The following is a 7,340-nucleotide window of genomic DNA, read 5'->3' on the forward strand; positions in this document are numbered from 1 at the left end:
CCGAACGTCTACGTATCCTTGATGTATTGAGCCTACATTATTGTATTTAAAAAAATATCGTGTTCTATATAAAATATTGACGTTTCGGAGTCTTCACACACGATTAATCATTGGTCAAAGTATGAAAAAACACACTAAGTTACAAAAAAAAAAAAAAAAAAGTTTACTAAATTTTTTTTTTTAGTGCCGCAAAAAAAAAAAAAAAATTTAGAGGTAAAACGTGGATCGGTCCACGTTTTTAAAATATATTTGTAAAACGTGGATGGAGTCCACGTTTTACATAATTTATATTGTATAACGTGGATCAAATCCACGTTATACAATTAAATTTTTTTTTTTTTTAATTTTTCGTTGACTTGGTGTGTAAAAAAAATTTTTTTTGTATATCGTGGATCAAATTTCACGATATACCCCTTTTGGTATATAAATTTTTGGGCACCCCCTTTTGGTAAATACCGTGTATTTTTATACCCTTTAGGCTCCGGACTCTCTCCTTGACTCCTTCTAAGTTCTAACAGTATAATTACAAAAATAAATAAATAAATCATTTCCTAATTCATGTATAATTGCGAAATACGATACATCTACAATATTTATAACTAACTGTTTGTTGAACTCATTTCATGTTAAAGTATATATTTCAAAGTCCCACCAAATGAATATAGTAGTGATCCAGAGGGTATTCTCTTAAATACTAACTTTATGTATTATTTTGGACACAATAGGTTAAAAGTTAAATAAATTCATGGCATATGTTAAATAAATTCATGGCATGCTTAATTGGTCAATATAACAACATTTACCATTTTATTTTACCTATTCTATACGTATAAAATTGCCAGTCTGATAAGTTTTTATATTCTTGTTCAAGATTATCTAAATATAATTTTCAGCAACTTGCTTGGTATTTAACTTCAAGTGAAATTTAATATAGTTAAGTCAAAATTGTACTAATTTCTAGATGATTTGATATCATCTCTATTTTTTAGTAAGTGTAGTAAAAAAATTCTTGGAATGTTTGATTTCTGTCTAAAATGATATAATCATTTGATATCAAAATCGATTTCTTTAAGGGAAGCATAGAAATGTGAGATATACGTAACTATCAAATTATGAATACTCCCTGCATTTCAAAATAAATAAATTTTTGAGATTTTTTTCTTTGATCCAAAATAAATGAATTTTTCAAAGTTTAAGAGGTTATTTATTAATTTTTTCAAAATTACCCTTCTTTTAATAGTTTTTTCAAATTCCAACATTCAATATTCCAACCATTAATAAAAATTAGGGGAAAAAGACACAGGGTAATTTAGTTAAATAAGAAATTTTTTGATTAATGTCATTAATTAGATTTCTTAATAGGTGTGTCACATTCCAACAATTCAATTATTTTGAAAGGGAGAGAGTATCGATAAAGTGAGCGTAAATCCCCTTAAAAAAAATCACCAGTCCTCCCTAGCAATAAAATATATATATATATATATATATATATATATATATATATATTAGACCCGAATTCCAACAACAACAACAACAATAACAAGCTCAAAGTAGAATCCCACCATGTGGGGATTCCAAATTATTCGAAATAATTTTAAAAATTATATTTATGCAATTTTTAAAAAATAGAATAAAATCTACATAGGGGTCTAAAATGGAACAATCAGCCTTACGAAAAAGTGTATGAGAGCCTGTTTGGATTGGCTTATTGTTTTTGATTTATGCCCAAAAGCAATAAGTTTGAAATTTTAACTTATGACTTTTAATTTATTTTTATTGTTTTAGCTTAAAAATAAATACTTAAAAATATTTTTTTATTTTATCTAAACACTATAAAAAGTGCTTACAAACTATTTTGACTTAAAAATAACTAAAATAAGTCAATCCAAACAGGCTCTTAAACTCATTGACATTTGACTCATAAGTCATAACGAAGACCCAACTCAACATTGACAAGTGTAACACACATACCCATGTGTCACGTAATAGTAGACCATCGTTAACTCCTAAACGCTCTTATAGCGCGTGTAGGTCATAAATTCTGACCTGGTAAATTCAGATTCTTCTTATTTCGGGGTAGTTTGCTTGGGGGGTGGGGTTAGCACTGAAATATAATAATTTCAATTTTTCAGAACAAAAACCTGCAAAATCTGTATTGTGATTCATTAAAAATTCATGATTACAAGCCGACGAAAATAAAAAAACACATTTTAATTTTTTTCTTCTCAAAAGAAACATATCTTCTTCATATATATACTATATATAAATATAATATATACTCAACACCTTTTGGTTAATTTTCAATTTGCATGGCTAATTCTTCTTCTTGTTCCTCAAAATCCTCCATTTCTCCTCGTCATCCACCTCTTTTCACTCCTGTAAGTAAACTATTCACTTTCTAATCCCTTTTTCTCTTTAGGCTATTTATGCAAATTCTGTTTTCTTTGGCCATTGATTCTTCACTAGTAATTTTTTTATCCCATGCTATAAGATTTTCAACATAAAGATACAATCCTTGTCATATATACTCAATACTCTTTTCATTTTAGTCATTTTCAATGGCTAATTCTTCTGTTGCCTCCTCAAAGTCCTCCATTTCTCCTACTCTTTTCACTCCTGTAAGTTCACCATTCACTCTCTAATCCTTTTTTCTCTCTTGGATATTTATGCAAATTCTGTTTTTTTTTGCCCATTGGTTCTTGTTTAGTGATGTTTTTATCTCTTTTGGCTATTCAAGCAAATTCTTGTTTTTGTGTCCATTGGTTCTTGTTTAGTGATGTTTTTTCTCTTTTGGTTATTCAAGCAAATTCTTGTTTTTTTGCCCATTGATTCTTGTTTAGTGATTTTTTTTTTTTTCTGAAAAAGATTGAGTTTTTATCCCCATGCTTTAGTGAAAAGAGAATGAAACTGCTCACACATCTTTAAGAATTTTTTTTTTTTTTTCACAAAAAGAAACAATCTTTTTCATATATAACCTGATACCCTTTACGTTTAATTTTAATTTCAATGGCTAATTCTTCTTCTTCCTCCTCAAAATGATGACAAGGGAGTTTTTGATTCTTGTTTACTGATACTTTTTTCTCTTTTGGCTATTCAAGCAAATTATTGTTTTTGTGCCCTTTGATTCTTGTTTAGTGATGTTTTTCTCTCAAAAAGATTGAGTTTTTATCCTTTGCTTTATTGAAAAGAGAATGAAACCTCACATACCTTTAAGATTTTTTGTTTTCCACAAAAATAAACATCTTTTTCATATATACACACTACCTTTTTTTTTTTTTTTTTTTTTCAATTTCAATGGCTAATTCTTCTTCCTCCTGCTCCTCAAAATCCTCCATTTAAGTTCACCCCTCACTCTTTCACCCCTTTTTCTCTTTTTGGTATTAATGCAAATTCTGTTTAGATGATTTTTTTTTCTCAAAAAGATTGATTTTTTTCCCCTCCTTTTTTGGGTGTGTGTTATAAAGCAGATTGAAGAAGGGAATGAAGAAGAGGAGTATTCACAAGGGAGAAGCGGTTATAGAGCAGAGACAACTCCAAGTGAAGTTGAATACAGGCACCATCCTACACCTTTACATCACTCTAAAACAGAGAATAAATCCAAAGTGTCTAACAAAAAGAGGCTAGAAAATGAAGACAACAAGGGTGTTTTGTGCAACAAGTGCAGGCCTAGCAATAGAGAGAAAATCACTGTGGTTCCATTAGACAACAACAACAAAAGCAATTCCATAAATAGCCCTCATGGTGGCAGTGGTATTTTCAAATCAGTCCTCTCAACTTTGGTTAAAAGAAGTCCAAGATTATCATCATCATCAGTAGAAGTTGAGTCCTCTACTGGTGTAGGGTCAAGAGAGGAACAATGGAAAATTGCATTGGCTGAGCTGTCACATAAGCTAATTCAAGCTACAAGAAAAAGAGATGAGGCTATTTTAGAAGCATCAAGATTGAAGTTTCCTATGGTTGAGCTTGAGAAAAAACTAAACAAGCTTGAAATTATTGTCACAATTTGAAATCTGGTCTTGAAGTTTGTAATAACAATGTTATGAACAACAAATCCCCTTTAAATCTCCAAAGAGTAAAATTTGGTGAAGAGGACAAAGTGATTGAGCATTTTTTAGTGATGGTCTCTGCGGCAAGATCATCTGTTAGGATTTTAAGTCGATCGATGACACTTCAACTTAGACAAATTGGTGGCAAAGTTTATGATCGAATTGCATTACTACTCCAACCATATGATATCAAGATTTCAATTTCAAGAAACCCAAGGGGGTTAATTGTGTATCTTGAATCTTTGTTGAACAAAGCTTTTTTTGAGGATTTTGAATCTATTGGATTCCAAAAGAGTTCTTGTAACCAAATCTTGAACCCCATCGACCGATGTGAGACAAATTTTGGTTTGTATAATCGATTGAAGGATTTAACATGGGAGGAAGTATTGAGCAAAGGGACAAGATTTACAATGAAGAATTCAGCAAGTTTTGTGATAGGAAAATGAGTGAAATTGTGGCTATGTTGGGATGGAACAAAGCTTGGCCTGAACCCTATTGCAAGCTTTTTTTGGTGCATCAAAAGCAGTGTGGTTAGTGCACCTATTGGCTAACTCACTTCATCCAACACTGCCTATTTTCAGAGTGGATAAAGAGATGAAATTTGACTGTGTTTACATGGAGGATATGGGTGGAGATAAAGCTAAGAAGTTGGTCCCAGCCATTGTTAGGATCATGGTCACACCAGGGTTCTATGTCTATGACAATGTGGTCAAGTGCAAGGTGCTTTGCAGGTACAATAATAATAGTAGTAGCATTATTCATGGTGGCATTAAAAATGATAGGGGTAGTGATCTAAATGGTTTAACCCCATCACCTACATAGCAACAAATTAGACGTACGATAGTATGAAATGTCATGTGAAAAATATTTCGTTTACTTTTGTTTTTTATGTACCTAGATTTTGGAGGACCTTTTAAAGCAAAGTGAAATATTTGGCGTTTTGTTGTTGTAAGTTCTTGCATTGTTTTACTCATTACTTGGTCAAATTGGTGATTTTTCTTATCAGACTTTCCTCGTTGTGGGAATTAAATGATCACATCATTGTGGCGGGGTGGATCGGATTTTGCCATCCTTTACGAGACGTTTTGGGTTCGAATTTTGGGTACAAAAAAAAAAAAAGGAAAAAGTGTTCAAAACACACTTAAACTATGGCTAAAGTTGCCACAACACACCTAAACTTTGCGGGGGTCCTATGACCCCCCTGAACTTATTTTTTGTGTATTATCTACACTTTCAAATGGACAAAGTCACCCAAACTCGTTTGAGTGTATGCACGCGCTGAAATTTGATTTTTAGCGACCACTTCTTAACGAAGGGAGATGAATCCGGTTGTTATAAGTGCACTTATAGTGACCAAATTTTTTTCCAGTCGTTAGAGCTAATTTTTCTTTCAATTATCGTACCTTTTGCTTTGTGCCTTTTGTGTTGAGTTTGTGCGTTCAAGAATTTGTGCCTTTTGCTTTCCTTTGTGTTGAGTTTAAAGATTTAATTATTCTTCAATTGGGTATTTTTCATTTCTCCATTTTTCAAAATTTCAAACCCAAAAAAACTCTATCAGAACGACCAAATCAAACGGGTCTTTTTCGATATTATAGGATTTGTGACATTGTCGACATTAAAAACATAATTAATAATAGTGGATTAAGATAGTAGAACTTCAGTAAATTGAAAACTCAGTTAGACGTCGAGTTTCGACTTGAAGCTTTAGATACGGGTCTTCAAATTCGGATTTGATGAATAAAATTCTTGGTTCTTGATCGTTTGAAGTTGAACTCGAGCTTAGAAGACGTCACGGAACGTGAAGAAGAAATGACACGACTCCATGACCGCCATGAACAAAGCTTGAAGCTTCGAACTCGAATTTTCGGGTTGCCGCAAATGAGCTCCATTTCGAGTGGGTGATATATCAAAACAACCGGAACGTCGAGAGGAATTCAAATCTGAAATTTGGTAATGTTTGGTTGAGATTTGAAGTGCATTAGGATCAAATTCGGTCAGTTCTGCCTACGAAGAAGATGAATAGTAATTTGTCTTTGCCCATTTTGCCAAAAAGTTATCATAACACACACATTTTGAATTTTGCGGGGATCTATGACCCCCCCCGGACTTATTTTTTGTGTATTATTTACACTTTTATATGGAATCTTACGCGCTCAAAGAGAGTAGATATAATCGCTTGTACAGGTCACTAAAAGCGTACAAAATACACAAAAAAATAAGTACATGGGGGTCCTAGGACCCCCGCAAAATTCAGGTGTGTTATGGCAACTTTGGTCATAGTTTGAGTGTGTTTTGAACCCTTTTCCCAAAAAAAAAAAGGGAGAAGAATTAACCCAATTAGGAACCCACACAACCACTTAAACTAAATATAACTGGTAGATTATTTGTGTAAAGAGCCCTAAAAAAGTCATAGTAGGGAATATTTTTCTTTTAATGAGTCTTATGCGGCGCGAATTTGAATGAGTAGGACCCTATTACGGACAGGGGCGGATGTGATAAAGACTCGGGGTGTTACGAGCAAAAAAAAAATCAGTGTATATTTAGGGTAAATTCTCCGTATTCATGTACATATATTGACTTTTGAACACACCCGAACAAATGCAAAGGGGTTCATTTGTTTTTCCGAACACACGATTGAAAATTCTGGATCCGCCACTGATTACGGACACTGGATGGGAAACTAAAAATAATACCATTTGGAATGAAAGATAAAAAAAGAGGACAAAAACTTCCGTATGGCATCTCGTAATAATGTGCAAACTATATAATAGAGGAAGGTAACATGCACATTGTAAGTTGTGATGAATGAGCACCTTTTTTTTTTTTTTTTTTTTGGAAGTTGTTTCATTTCTTGTGGTGCCTAAGCCAATACAAGAAAGTAGTAAAGTTTTTTGTTGGTGTATATGAGTTGTTCATGTCTTTGACAGCCCTCATTAAGGGTGTCAACCGGTTCCAACCGGAACCGGTTATGGAACCGGTTAAGGAACCGGCCGGTTCCGGTTAAAAAACCGGAACCGCTAACTTGTAGGTTAGCGTTTAACCGGGTTCCGGTTTTGGTTTTAACCTAAACCGGAACCGGTCCTTTGGAGTGTTTAAAATATGTTTTTTTTTTTTGTTTTTTGTATTATATATATATATTATAGTATTTATTTGTATATATATTGTAGGTATATTTACATATGTTATACAACTTTATAATTAAAGTTTAAATATTTCGACTAATGACCCTAACAAATAAGTCGATAAATACAGAATAGTGTTTTTCGTATACATATATATGTATAACTTAATATA

The 7,340-nt window shown here is 32.5% G+C and overlaps 1 pseudogene; it reads left to right on the forward strand.

Annotated features, from left to right (window-relative positions):
* The first annotated feature begins 2,309 nt into the window (after nucleotides 1-2,309).
* On the forward strand, nucleotides 2,310-4,998 carry LOC132041884 (IRK-interacting protein-like; annotated as a pseudogene).
* The last annotated feature ends 2,342 nt before the right edge of the window (nucleotides 4,999-7,340 follow it).

Source organism: Lycium ferocissimum, unplaced genomic scaffold (assembly GCF_029784015.1).
Source record: "Lycium ferocissimum isolate CSIRO_LF1 unplaced genomic scaffold, AGI_CSIRO_Lferr_CH_V1 ctg12177, whole genome shotgun sequence".
Taxonomy (NCBI): domain Eukaryota; kingdom Viridiplantae; phylum Streptophyta; class Magnoliopsida; order Solanales; family Solanaceae; genus Lycium; species Lycium ferocissimum.